The following is a 14,002-nucleotide window of genomic DNA, read 5'->3' as shown; positions in this document are numbered from 1 at the left end:
AATGATGAAACACAGTCTGGCTTCATGCCAAATAGACACATAGTAAATAATGTTAGATTAGTTTTAGACATTATTGATTATCCGGATTTAATTTGGACGATCAAGGATTCATTCTTTTCTTAAATTTCCGCAAAGCTTTTGATACTGTAGAGCACCAGTTTATCTTCCAGTCTCTTGAAAAAATTGGTTTTGGATGTTATTTCTCTGCGGCCATTAAAACACTATATAAAAATAGTAATAGTTCGATCAAATTGAGCGGTGGTACTTCCCCTAGATTTAGGTTGTCCAGAGGGATAAGGCAGGGTTGCCCTGCCTCTCCGTACCTCTTTCTGATAGTGGCCCAGTTACTTGCAGACCACATTAAATCCAGTTCTTTGAAAGGGATCTCCTTGATTCATAGAGAGTTGGTTATCACACAACTTACAGATGACACTACACTTTTTTTACAGAATGAAAACCAAATACTTGCATTTGGGGTGATGAAAGGGTTCTCCAAAGCTTCTGGTCTTTATTTGAATAAAAATAAATGTGATCTTATGGCCATCAAGAAATGTTCTAAATCTCTACTTTATGGTATTCCAATAAAAGAAGAGGTATTATATCTAGGAATTACAATTACCAAGGATATAAAAATGAGAGCTTCTCTGAATTTTAAGCCGATCATACAGAAAAAAAAAAAAAAAAAAATTGTGGCTATTAAGGGATCTCTCATTAAAAGGAAGGGTTTTGATTACAGGCGGCACGGTGGTCGACTGGTTAGCACGTCCGCCTCACAGTTCAGAGGTCGTGGGTTCGATCCCGGCTCCGGCCTCCCTGTGTGGAGTTTGCATGTTCTCCCCGTGCCTGCGTGGGTTTTCTCCGGGCACTCCGGTTTCCTCCCACATTCCAAAAACATGCATGGTAAGTTGATTGGATACTCTAAATTGCCCAAAGACAGCTGGGATAGGCTCCAGCACGCCCCGCGACCCTTGTGAGGAGAAGCGGTACAGATAATGGATGGATGGTTTTGATTACAAAGGCTGAAGGGATTTCATGACTCATATATGCCGCAATGGCTCTTTACCTTGATGACAAGCTTTTAAAAGAAATTGACAAGATGCTCTTTAATTTTTTGTGGAAAAACAAGACTCATTACTTGAGGAAAGCTGTTGTGATGAATTCGGATGAAAATGGTGGGCTTAATTTTTGGGATTTTTCCACCTTGAATAATACATCCATCCAACCATTATCTATACCGCTTATCCTCACAAGGGTCGCGGGGTGTGCTGGAGCCTATCCCAGCTGTCTTCGGGCAGTAGGCGGGGGACACCCTGAATTGGTTGCCAGCCAATCGCAGGGCACACAAACACAAACATCCGCACTCACTGTGACACCTAGGGGCAATTGAGAGAGTCCAATCAACTTACCATGCATGTTTTTGGAATGAGGGAGGAAACCGGAGTACCCGGAGAAAACCCACGCAGACACGGGGAGAACATGCAAACTCCACACAGGGAGGCCGGGGCCGGGATCGAACCCACGACCTCTGAACTGTGAGGCGGACGTGCTAACCAGTCGACCACTTGAATAATACACTTAAACTAAAATGGCTGAAACAATTTTTTACAAATCTCACCACCATATGGAATATCATACCTCAGCACCTTCTTTCTAGTATGGGCGGGTTACATTTTTTGCTCGTGTATAATTATGATATTGACAAAGACCTGGAAATGTGGCTAATTTTCATCGCCAATCTTTTTTGGCTTGGTCTCTCATTTACAAGCACAATTTTTCGCCCCATACTTACTATTTATGAAATAAAGACATTCTCTATAAACATAAGACTCTCTTCATGAAAACTTGGTTTGATAATAATATTATATGGGTGGATCAGTTATTTAATAAGAATGGTACACTTTTTTTCATGTTAATTTTTTGTCGGTATGGCATACCTATTACACCTGGGGATTATGCAAACATTTTTGGTGCTATCCCTTCAGAAGTTTGTATGCTTTTTAAATCCCAACCCAGGCTTGATGCCCAGAAAATGTCCTTATTATCTCCGTTATGTACATTTGTGGGTAAAGAATGTTTCTCCAAACCTGATAAAAAACAAAATAAGAGTACTTCTTCAGAAAAATGTTACCTCATTCCCTCATGTGATCACAATCTGGTCTGGCTTTGTGGATAATATTGTTTGGAAGAATGTCTGGCTCTTACCTAATCGTTATCTAACTACAAATAAGATTAAAGAAGTGTCATTTACAATTGTCCATCGAATTTATCCAACTAAAGACTAAATTGAAAAAAAGTTCAAGAAAGACATTGATGTAAATTGTAACTTCTGTTCTGACTCTCCTGAAACTGTGATTCACTTGTTTTGGCAATGTTCATTAGTACAATCTTTTTGGTGTAACCTAAGTATTTTTATAACAAATTATATTGAAAAAAGTTTTGTGTTATTTTAGAAAAATGTGCTTTTTGGTTTTGATGAAAAAAAAGGGAGAAAATCAAAACTGCATTTGATTAACTTACTTTTAATAATGGCAAAATTTCATATTCATAAATGTAAGGTCATGGGAAGGATTCCGAGCTTTACTGTTTTCATTGACGAATTCAAACATTATATCTTTACAATTAGGTACTCTCTAAAACAGATTACAACTATTTCTGCTTGTGTTGAATCTAATGTTTTTATTTAAATATTTTTTTGAATGTATTTTTTTTGTTTCTCTTTCTCTCTATGCTAAAATGTCGTAACTATTTTTCTTCTCGTATGTTGTTTTGTTTACCGCATAGCGTTATGTTTGTTTTTTGTGTGTTTGTGTTAAAATGTAAATTGTGTTCAATTTGTTGTTATTTTTGACATTTACGAAATAAAGATATTAAAAAAAAAACATCACATACGATAAATATACATTTCCGGGTCTGGAAACAAGTGAGATTTGCCCACCACCACGCCTAATAAATCCACTTTATGAAGTGAATTGAAGCGATAGTGAAGCCTCACACTTCCTGGCTTTGGTTGAGTGTGAAGGGGAAGAGTTTTTCTCGTCGTCCGCCGCCGGCCACGGGCGAACACTAGGTCCGAAGGTGCGCGGCGTTGCCATTACTTGTCGGGCACATTCAAATCATGAATTTGATCCCAATTATTCTTTTGGTTCTCGTTCACGTCCTCCACTAATTTCCTCTTCAGTTTTAAAAGAAAAAAAAAAATATATATATATATATATATATATATATATATCTTCGTTCCATATATATATATATATATATATATGGAACGAAGATTTAAAACAATACAAGACAAGCTGGAGCGGGCGGGGGTGGCGCACCACCTCACCACATGGATCCAGGACTACCTCACAAACCGGCCACAGTATATGAGGACGCAGGACTGTGTGTCTGACGTGCTCCTCTGTAGCACGGGGGCCCCACAGGGAACTGTCTTGGCCTGTCTTGGCTCCCTTCCTGTTCACACCTCGGACTTCAACTACAACACCCCTACCTGTCACCTGCAGAAGTTCTCTGACGACTCTGCGATTGTCGGCCTCATCACAGGCGGAGATGATCAGGAGTACAGAGAACTTATTCAGGGTTTTGTGGACTGGTGCCAGCAGAACCGCCTCCTGATCAATGCGGGGAAATCCAAAGAAATGGTGGTGGATTTCGGTAGACGCCAGCACTCTTCACCTGCACCAGTGAATATCCGGGGAACAGATGTTGAGAGAGTCTCAACTTACAAGTACCTGGGTGTTCATCTGAACAATAAACTGGACTGGTGCGACAACACAGACGCCCTCTATAGGAAGAGTCAGAGCAGACTCTTCCTACTCAGGAGACTGAGGTCTTTTGGGGTTCAGGGGACACTCCTCAGGAACTTTTATGACTCGGTGGTTGCATCGGTCATCTTCCAGGGAGTGGTCACCTGGGCAGGCGGCGTCTCGGCCCGGGACAAGAAGCGGCTGGACAAACTGGTCAGGAGGGCCGGCTCTGTCCTGGGCTGCTCCCTGGACTCTGTGGACTCGGTGGGGGACAGGAGGATGTTGGCCAAGCTGTCATCAATGCTGGACAACCCGGACCACCCCCTCCAGGGCACCCTAACAGCACTCCACAGCTCCTTCAGTGACAGACTGTTACACCCTAGCTGTGCAAAGGAGAGATTCCGCCGTTCTTTCTTGCCTGCTGCTGTCAGACTCTTTAACAAGAACATTGTGTAGTCTCTACAAACTGGCGGACATTAGTGCAATCGTGCAGTCCTGCACCTGAGCTCATATCGTGCAATACCCAATATTCCCCACTACTGTAATACCGTGCAAAACTCATCATTCCCCACTACTGTTAGTCTAGTTTTATTTTTATCCAATGCTGTCCCTTACATTTCACTACAGCACTGCAGCACTGTCACTTACTTAGAGTATTTTTCCTCTGTACTATGTACGGGTCAAAATGAGTGTTCCTCATACTTTTTATGTAGATGTAGGTTGGTGTGTATATACATGTGTATATACACATGTTACTGCGTATATTTACATAGGTTTGATCCTAAATGTTTGCCGTCAATGTTATACATTAATGGCCACATTATGCCGCCGTCCCTGTGTGACCTATATCTTTGCTGCTGTAACAATGAAAATTTCCCCACTGTGGGATCAATAAAGACATTCTTATCTTATCTTATCTTTTTTCTTTATTCCTTACTTTTTAAGTTAAGTTTGTTCCTTGTGTTGTTCATTGCAAAGAAATTTGCTTCACACTAATCTGATATTAGCGACGCTATTCATTGACACAAACGTACTACCTGCATGAGAGCTCTTTGGCACGTTTGAAAGGGGCAGCCATCAGTGCACGCTGGTAGTCAATCGGCTTGTTCGTTTATTTGCGTGTGTTATTTGGCCCAAACACTCGATGCAAATGTTCCTGGCCAGCCCCTCTGTCAAATTTTACATCCCAATGTGGCCCGCAAGTCCAAAGGTTTGCCCACCCCTTGTCTAGAGGCTTCAGATAGTTTGCCAGATGATCACCAACCACTGAATCCAAGCTACGATGACGCAACGAATCACTAAGAGGTGGCAATAAGATGACGTGCACATGGGCACGTAACTATGAGCAAGTTTTCGCCCAACTATCATCAGTCGTTCATCTGTACTTTATTCTTGCGAAAAATCTGTGAAACTGTTGGCAAACGTCTGGTAAACGTTTTGTGAATATTTGCGACATTGAACGTACGCTGGCAAACTGTGACGTGAATGCAACATTCGCCGCTCAGTGGGATTGGGGCTTTACTTCTTTCTCACCCCTGTTTCCTTCACCAACATGCACATTAAAATCTGCCTTAATCCAGAGTCTCTGTCTGCCTAGGATCCTCACAACACTTTTAATTAGCTTCAAAACACACAAGGAATTTGTCTTCGATAATATGGACTACACTAGTTTTGCAGTATGACATAACCACTAATTACATTAAACATAACAACCTCAACAGTGTTCTACCTGAACGCGTTCAAAGAATGAAAGTTCATGACCTCTTTCATTATTTGGGTGAACATGAACTGTGAACGTATTGCATTTCTGCCAAATAAACATTTTTGTGAACACGTTCGTTCTGGAGTGTGAGAATTTTTTTGAACGACAGTTCGTTTTTGTTCAAGAATGCCAGGTTTTGTTTAGATGTTCAGGAGGAAACCCAGCTAAGCACAGGATAAACAAGGCCTGATATTTAGGTGGATAAACACCTTATTTGGCCCTAGGTTTGATTGTGAGTGTGAATGTTTGTTTGTAAATTCTATCAGCAGCCACAAAGTTAGAACAAGTTACAAAAAAAGAAAAAGAGGACAGGCAATTGAGGAAGTCAGAGGAATCAAGGGAGGGGGTGAGTGGAAGGCCTACCACTCTTCCTCAACCATGTTTTATCGCCGCAATTAATGCTTTTATCTCCAGCTGTGCAAGTGCCGATTTCAGAAATGACAAGAGGAACTATTATGTTTAAGATGGATAATGACCAACATGTGGTTGCTGGGCCTTCCCGTTGCCCGACTATGTGTCCATCAGTGTGCTTTCTGTTGCAGGCTTGGGGCCGAGCTGTTGGGAACCAACTGGATTCACAAAACAGGATTCTGACTTGAAGTCTTTTTGGGAAGAAAGGACAACACTTAGTTTGCCGAAAAAGATGGCCTCACCTTATGTGGAGGTGCAGACAGACTTGGACGGGATTAAATCTGATAATGATGCGTTCGGTGTACAGTAATCCCTCGCTACGTCATGGTTCAAGTTGTGCGGCCTCAGTGCATCGTGGGTTTTCAAAAAGTACTCATCAAAAAATAAAAATGAAAAAATTCAGCCATATCGGCAGCCATATTGCGGAAAGACGTGTTGTTTCAAAGAGCTAGTTGACTTGGAGGCTTTGTATATACACAACAGTACAAGCCGCGTGATTGGTTCCCGGCGTGAGATTGACCAACGAGAGCACGGGTGAATTTGCCGAAGTTGTGAGCAGAGCGCACTCAGCCACCGACAAGCATAAGGACGACGAAAAACAGTGGTAAATAAAATGTTCAAGTGTTTGTTCAAGTTTGTCTTAAAGCAGTACTGGGCAAGAATTCGACCGTAATAAAAATGTTAACAACCCCCACAGGTGATGACACTCTTTCACTTTGTACAATAACAATGAAGATTTAAAAGTGCAACGCCGTTTTCACCTTTCACAGGGGGGTTCTGGTCCCCATTAACCGTGATAAACAAGGGATAACTGTATATCATTTCAAAACTAAATTAGATGTGACTAATCTCAAGACCGAAGTAGTAATAAGGAAATGTGAGGCTGAAATTATGTGCTCAGGATAATCTTATGCAGATGGAGAACTTGCTGGAGGCAGCATAAAGACTGGTGACACTTTCAGAGGCACAGACTTCCGAGATGGAGTCGAAATTGGAAGCGTCATCCGAGATGGAGGTGGGACCAACAGAAAAATTCCCATATTCAGAGATTGTGAAAAGAAATCTTAGAAATAGAGACAAGGTTCTTTAAGACAAGTGCCGTATGTTTCAGGGGCACCTCCTGGTTAGTTCTGCCCAGCCACAAGAGTTAGTGTACACACCTTTTAGTATCTCAGAGCGTTAATGCTTGATGGAGGTGGTGCAGTTTTTATACAACCTTTTACCGATGCTACGCAGGAGATTCTTTTGGTGACAGGACATTTACGTGCAGTGGTGGGCATGAAACTGACCTTTCTGGAGTTGTGCACCCCGGAGCAGATGGCAAATATGGTGACCTATGACGAGGAGCTTCCCTTGAATGGCCACATCTTGGGTCAAATTGGCTATGCCATGCAGTAATTGTTTCTTGCCTTTTTGGGGCCCTTCCATAACTGTACTTTTCTGATGTGTAGGGAGGAAACTGGTTAAGCTTATCTGTCAAGGATGCACCAGGACTGGTCTGATGCTTTCGGTGATGACCCATCCGTTAGTGATGTAATGACTCAGCTTTGTCGTGAGGTCGTTCTTAAGAGCGCACCCCCACCAGTGACTGAGAGCATGAGGGACATAACGCCAAATATGCTGCTCATGGGACGCCGAGATTCGTCGCCTCCACAAGCCATCTACGACAGTGAAGACCTTCTTGGGTGACGTCGGTGGAGACACAGTCAGGGACTTGCCGATAACTTCTGGTCGTCCTTCGTACGACAGTGCCTACTGGGTCTGCAAGCTCGTCCGAAGTGGCAGTCCGATTCAAACAGGATCAGTGTCGGTCAGGTGGTCCTTGTCGTAGATCCTCGTTTCCCGAGAGCATCCTGGCCAGTGGGCACTGTGACAGTGACCTTCCCTGTTCCGGATAGTCGAGTACGTACGGCTCCTGTTAAGGTACAGGAGAGGATCTACTGTACATCCGTCCGGTCATCCGTTTGATTCCTCTTCCTCGGCTGAGCGAAGAGGATGGCAGCACACCTGGCAGTCTTCCTGAGGATGGACAATTGTCCTGACAGATAATTGGGGGTGACTATATAAAAACACTGGGGGGAACCAAAGTTTGGTTCCACCTTGGTGCGTTTCTTCCGTGTTTCATACGGTGGCACTTCTTTTTTCCCTAGGACATTTCCCTTTCCTCTGACATTGTTCTTTGGTGTACGTTGATTGATACAAAGTAGGTACTCTGTTTATGTGAAATATGACCTACCTTTTTAGAAAATATGCTAAATGTGTTCTATTTCGTGGTTCACGTGATTTGCGCCATGAGTGTTGCCGTGTTTGTGACGTCGCGAGTTACGAAAATTGGTGGTGCTAAAAATAGAACAGTGCTGCGCCCGCGAGACGGACAGTAGCGAGACAGCGCGGCGGACGGTATTACAGCCTTCGTAGCTGTTGTTGTAAAAGTATTCTTTGTGTCTCCTTTGGGTTGAGTTCACACTTATTCAAGCTCTTTCTTATTTCTTTCTGTTCCAGATCACACAGTCTCCCAAAACCACACACACACACAAACTCAAATATGTCTCTCTGCCTTCATTCACACAGTATGTCACCTGCCACATAAGAGACAATAAAACACTGGACCTTTTCTATCCCAAAACCAAGGAGGCATACACATCACTGCCCCTCCCCCCGCTGGGCAAAGCTGATCACAACCTGGTGTCTGTGTACAAACCTCTGGTCCGTGGGCAGCCAGCTGTGACCCGCACAGTTCAGAGATGGTCTGGAGAGGCCGAGGAGGCCTTAAAGGACTGTTTCAGCACAACTGTGTGGGAAGTATTCATCGACACTCATGGGAAAGACATTAATAGTCTAACGGACACTGTTACAGACTATATACATTTCTGCATGGAGAACACCATACCCACTAGAACAGTAAGGTGTTACCCCCAACAACAAACCCTGGATCACACCTGACAAAGCTCTCCTGAAGGAGTGGAGGGGGCTTTTGCGTCAGGGAACAAGGAGGAGCGGAAGATTGTGCAGCGCCAACTGAGGAGGAGGACCAGAGAGGGGAAAAGGTCCTACAGGAAGAGGATGGAGGAGCAGCTGCAGCTGAATAATGCCAGGGGAGTCTAGAGGGGCCTGAAGACCATTTCAGGCTACGGACAACCCAAGACCCGGGCTGGGGGGGACCTGCAGTGGGCAAATGAGCTGAACCTCTTTTTCAATAGGTTCGATCAAATGCCTGCCCCCTCTCAGTCTCTCCTGCTGCAGCCTCCACCTACTCCCCCTGCTGTGAGTGTCACCCCCTCCCCTCTTTTCCCCACAGTCTCCAGCTCCCAGCTACACCAGACAGCCACCCCCTCCTGCCCAGCCTTTGCCTTCACAACATCTCAGGAGAAGAATCAGCTGAAGAAGATGAAGGCGAGGTCCACGTGGCATCAGCCCCCAGCTCCTCAAATCTTGCGCAGACCAGCTGTGTGGAATTGTCCAGCACATGTTTAACCTGAGCCTGAAGCTGGGCAGAGTCCCCCAGCTGTGGAAAACATCCTGCCTGGTCCCGGTGCCAAAGACCCCCCACCCGAAGGAGCTCAACAGCTTCAGAACAGTGGCGCTGACGTCTCACCTGATGAAGACCCTGGAGGGACTGGCCCTCGTCCACCTGCGCCCAGTTCGCATACCAGCCTGGTATCAATGTGGATGATGCCATCATCTACCTCCTCCACACATCACTTTCCCACCTGGAGAATGCGGGGAGCACTGTGAGGATCATGTTCTTTGCTTTCTCCAGTGCTTTCAACACCATCCAGCCCACCCTATTGAGACAAGCTGGAGCGGGCGGGAGTGACCCACCACCACACCACATGGATCCAGGATTCCCTCACAAACCGGCCACAGTATGTGAGGACACAGGACTGTGTGTCTGACGTGCTCTTCTGCAGCACGGGGGCGCCGCAGGGAACTGTCTTGGCTCCCTTCCTGTTCACTCTACACTTTGGACTTCAAGTACAACACCCCTACCTGTCACCTGCAGATGTTCTCTGACGACGCTGCGATTGTCGGCCTCATCACAGACAGAGACGATCGGGAGTACAGAGAACTTACTCAGGGTTTTGTGGACTGGTGCCAGCAGAACCGCCTCCTGATCAATGCGGGGAAATCCAAAGAGATGGTGGTGGATTTCTGTAGGCGCCAACACTCTGCGCCTGCACCAGTGAATATCCGGGGAACAGATGTTGAGAGAGTCTCAACTTACAAGTACCTGGGTGTTCATCTGAACAACAAACTGGACTGGGGCGACAACACAGACGCTCTCTATAGGAAGGGTCAGATCAGACTCTTCCTATTCAGGAGACTTAGGTCCCTTGGGGTTCAGGGGACATTCCTCAGAACTTTTATGACTCGGTGGTTGCATCAGTCATTTTCCAGGGAGTGGTCTCCTGGGCAGGCGGCCTCTCGGCCCGGCACCAGAAGAGGCTGGACAAACTGAGGCTCTGTCCTGGGTTGCTCCCTGGACTCGGTGGACTCAGTGGGGGACAGGAGGACGATGGCTAAACTGTCATCAATGCTGGACGACCCGGCCCACCCCCTCCAGGTCACTCTAACAGCACTCCACAGCTCCTTCAGTGACAGACTGTTACACCCTCGCTGTGCAAAGGAGAGATCCGCCGCTCCTTCTTGCCTGCTGCTGTCAGTCATTTTCCAGGGAGTGGTCTCCTGGGCAGGCGGCGTCTCGGCCCGGGACCAGAAGAGGCTGGACAAACTGGTCAAGAGGCTCTGTCCTGGGTTGCTCCCTGGACTCGGTGGACTCAGTGGGGGACAGGAGGACGATGGCTAAACTGTCATCAATGCTGGACGACCCGGCCCACCCCCTCCAGGTCACTCTAACAGCACTCCACAGCTCCTTCAGTGACAGACTGTTACACCCTCGCTGTGCAAAGGAGAGATTCCGCCGCTCCTTCTTGCCTGCTGCTGTCAGACTGTTTAACAAGAACATCGGGTAGTCTCTCTAATCTGGCGGACATTAGTGCAACTGTGCAGTCCTGAACCTGTGCAATACTCAACATTCCCCACTACTGTATTTTTACTCTTATCCAATGCTATTCCTTATATTTCACTGCAGCACTGTCACTTATTAGTATTTTTTGCCTCTGTACTATGTACAGGCTAAATAAATGTTTCTTCATACTTTATATGTAGATGTATGTTGGTGTGTATATACAAGTGTATATACACATGGTTACTGCGTATATTTACATTGGTTTTTGATTCTGAATGTTTGCTGTTAATGTTATACATTAATACTACTATGCTACATATGCCGCCGTCTCTGTGTGACCTATATCTTTGCTACTGTAACGATGAAAATTTCCCCACTGTGGGATCAATAAAGGCCTTCTTATTCTTATTCTTAGTCCTTCTTATGTCAGGTTTTCAAGGGTGACGCCAAAGACGACAGTAGGTTTTAGAGAAATGTCTCACGAGGGGCTTCAGGCTTTAATGGGTTAATGGTCTATCCTTCTTATTTATTGGATTTGCTTCTACCATCAACCCTCACGGACCCTGAGGTCCTCTGGCACAGGACTTCTAACAGTTCCTTCATTTAGAATCAAAACCCACGATGAGGCACCTTTCCAATTTTAAGGCCCACGTTTGTAGAATGGCCTGCCAGAGGACCTCCGAGCTGCAGAGAGCGTTAATATTTTTAAAAGGAGGTGCAAGACTCACCTTTTTAGTTTAGCATTTGGATGATTTTATCATCTTAATTCTTCCTCATACCTATTTAAATTCTATTTAAATGTATTTTCACTTTTATCTTATTCTAGCACAGGAATACTGGTTGAGGTCAAGGCAAAAGTGCATGAATATGATTTGACTGACTACATGTCAGTGTCATGGTTTTGACACTGACATGTAGTCAGTCTACATGCCAGGAGTTTGAGACTGTCTGCTGCTGAAGATGATGATGGTTTGTGGCTTGTTCCCTGGCCCAGTGCACCTGTCTCCAAACCTGCACACAAACGCACAGGGGGAGGTGAAGGGGTGAAGAGAGGCAGCAGTCCTGACAGAAAAGCCATTTACAATAATCGCAGTATCCATACCCGCCATCACTGTGTTTGCTTTCAATGAAAAATTGAAACAACCTGCTTGCACAGACTCCCCAGTGTTACCTGAACAATTACAAAAATGTCAACACTGTGCAGTGACTGCAAAAAATAAGCCAGAATCAAAAAACAATATCAAACATTGAAAACTGTTTGGTTGGCCTGGACTGATTCTTACCTTAATAATTCAAATAAAGCTTACCTCTGCATTACTCTGATCCCTGCCGTCAATTATTTTCATTATTTCATGATTGATGAACATCCATTATCCCATAGTCATACCATTAATGTTTTTAGTGTTAATGTTTGTGCAGACACAAGAGTACAGTATTTGTAACTGATTAGTGTATTACACTGTATTTCACTGACGTCACGCTCACCTAGACAGTGTATATGATCCGATCTAGCTGTTTACATTGCAGTCACATCGACAGATGTATTTTCCATATTGGATGAATAGATGATTTTTTTGCCATATTTGGCTTGATTTCGATCGGAGGATGTCCGACTTACACATTTTTTTTGTCTTTTCGCTGCCATGACACATATGAAACGTAAACCGCAAAAAAAAAACAAATCCATCCTAAGTGCTTACAACTTCGAATTATGAAATGTTTTGAATTGATGATTGGCAATAAAGGTGCATTTTCAGTAAACCAATTCTGATTGATGTGTGTAGGTCAAGATCAGGTCTTATTAGTATTAAAGTTGTTTTCCTTATTTAAAATGCTTAAAAGCGGTTTGAATTTCAAGTTCAGACAAGTTAACTATTAAGCTAGGAATTCCTCAGATCTAAAAGCAATGCTTTCAGGAACATGGTAAGGCTTTGTGGAACCCTGTTGTTTTATCTTGTTACAAGCTGAGAGGAACAAACATTTCAGAAATATTTTTTTATAGAGAGACATTATTACATTGCCATAGAAGTTATGAATTTGTAATTAGTAAATATCAAAGCATGACATGGCTGAGCAAACATCAACCCATGCTCCTGGTGACTAATCTGTCTAATAATCTTGAATTGTTTGTGTCAGAGGTTTTAAAATACATTATTGTTAAAATTTGTAATTTGTATTTGTATGTGACATACACAGTTTCCAATAGACAGTGACGATACATTTTAATATAGTCTCTAAGTTGAGTGTAAATGAGATATGACGTCCACATGCCAAAATCTCCAGGATGGATGATAATGGTACGCCCGCATCCTAAAATGAAGGATGTCTCTGATTTGTGAGTCATTTCACAGAGAAATGGGACAAAGTGGAGAGCCCAATGATTGGCCTTAATATAAAATATTACTTATTATTTAATACATAGACATATCCTTAACACAAAATCCCACACCACACGGATCCCTCCATCTTTGTGAATGTACACACAAACACTTTCTTTTATGAGAGGCATCTTTAAAATAGCCAATTGTTTCTCCATTACAGCAACCTGCCAAAAAAAAAAAACGCAACCGACAAAGCAATCTATGAGTAACCCTATATATGTATATTCCATCAAACTGCTGCTTTGAGTGTTCCTTCAGAATACTGACTAAAATAGGCTTCAGAGGTGAAAATTGAAAGCAATATGCATGGGTCCTGCCCTTAATTTGTACTTACATTCTTCTGCATTTACAAAGAACAGGTGGGGGTCCAAGGTTTGGGTTTTCTCCACTTTGGATTCTCACAACTGAGAAAGGCAACAGCTGTTCATTTCATGCTGCCTGCACCTTTGTTGACCCCATTTCCATCCATGCGGTGGCTGAGACAGTGGAGAAATTAGCTGCATTACTGCTGCAGGTCTAGCTGTGATTCTGCCCAGATTCTGTCCATTATAGTGGCCCCTCTGTCTGATTAGCCCCAACACACTCCCTAACATGCCAAATCACTACTTCGCTTCCACATGAACCTTCACTCACCAATATGACAGAACAGATACAGACACAACTTCTAAGCAGATACTGTAGGTAGCAGTGTGGATGGCAAATATGTTTTTGGAAAGCAAACAAATGATCAATT

At 43.9% G+C, this 14,002-nt stretch overlaps 1 long non-coding RNA gene across 1 annotated transcript in view; it reads left to right on the top strand.

The window, feature by feature from the left end:
• LOC147132818 (uncharacterized) overlaps positions 1-6,309 on the top strand; it is a 38,982-nt gene extending 32,673 nt beyond the window's left edge. The window contains exon 3 of the long non-coding RNA XR_015081930.1: positions 6,051-6,309. This is a non-coding gene — a long non-coding RNA (uncharacterized LOC147132818). The remainder of the gene's footprint in view (positions 1-6,050) is intronic.
• Positions 6,310-14,002: the final 7,693 nt, after the last annotated feature.

Source organism: Filicampus tigris, chromosome 17 (genome assembly GCF_054856515.1).
Source record: "Filicampus tigris isolate MCC_2025a chromosome 17, RoL_Ftig_1.0, whole genome shotgun sequence".
Classification (NCBI taxonomy): domain Eukaryota; kingdom Metazoa; phylum Chordata; class Actinopteri; order Syngnathiformes; family Syngnathidae; genus Filicampus; species Filicampus tigris.
This window is presented reverse-complemented; position numbering and strand designations above follow the sequence as displayed.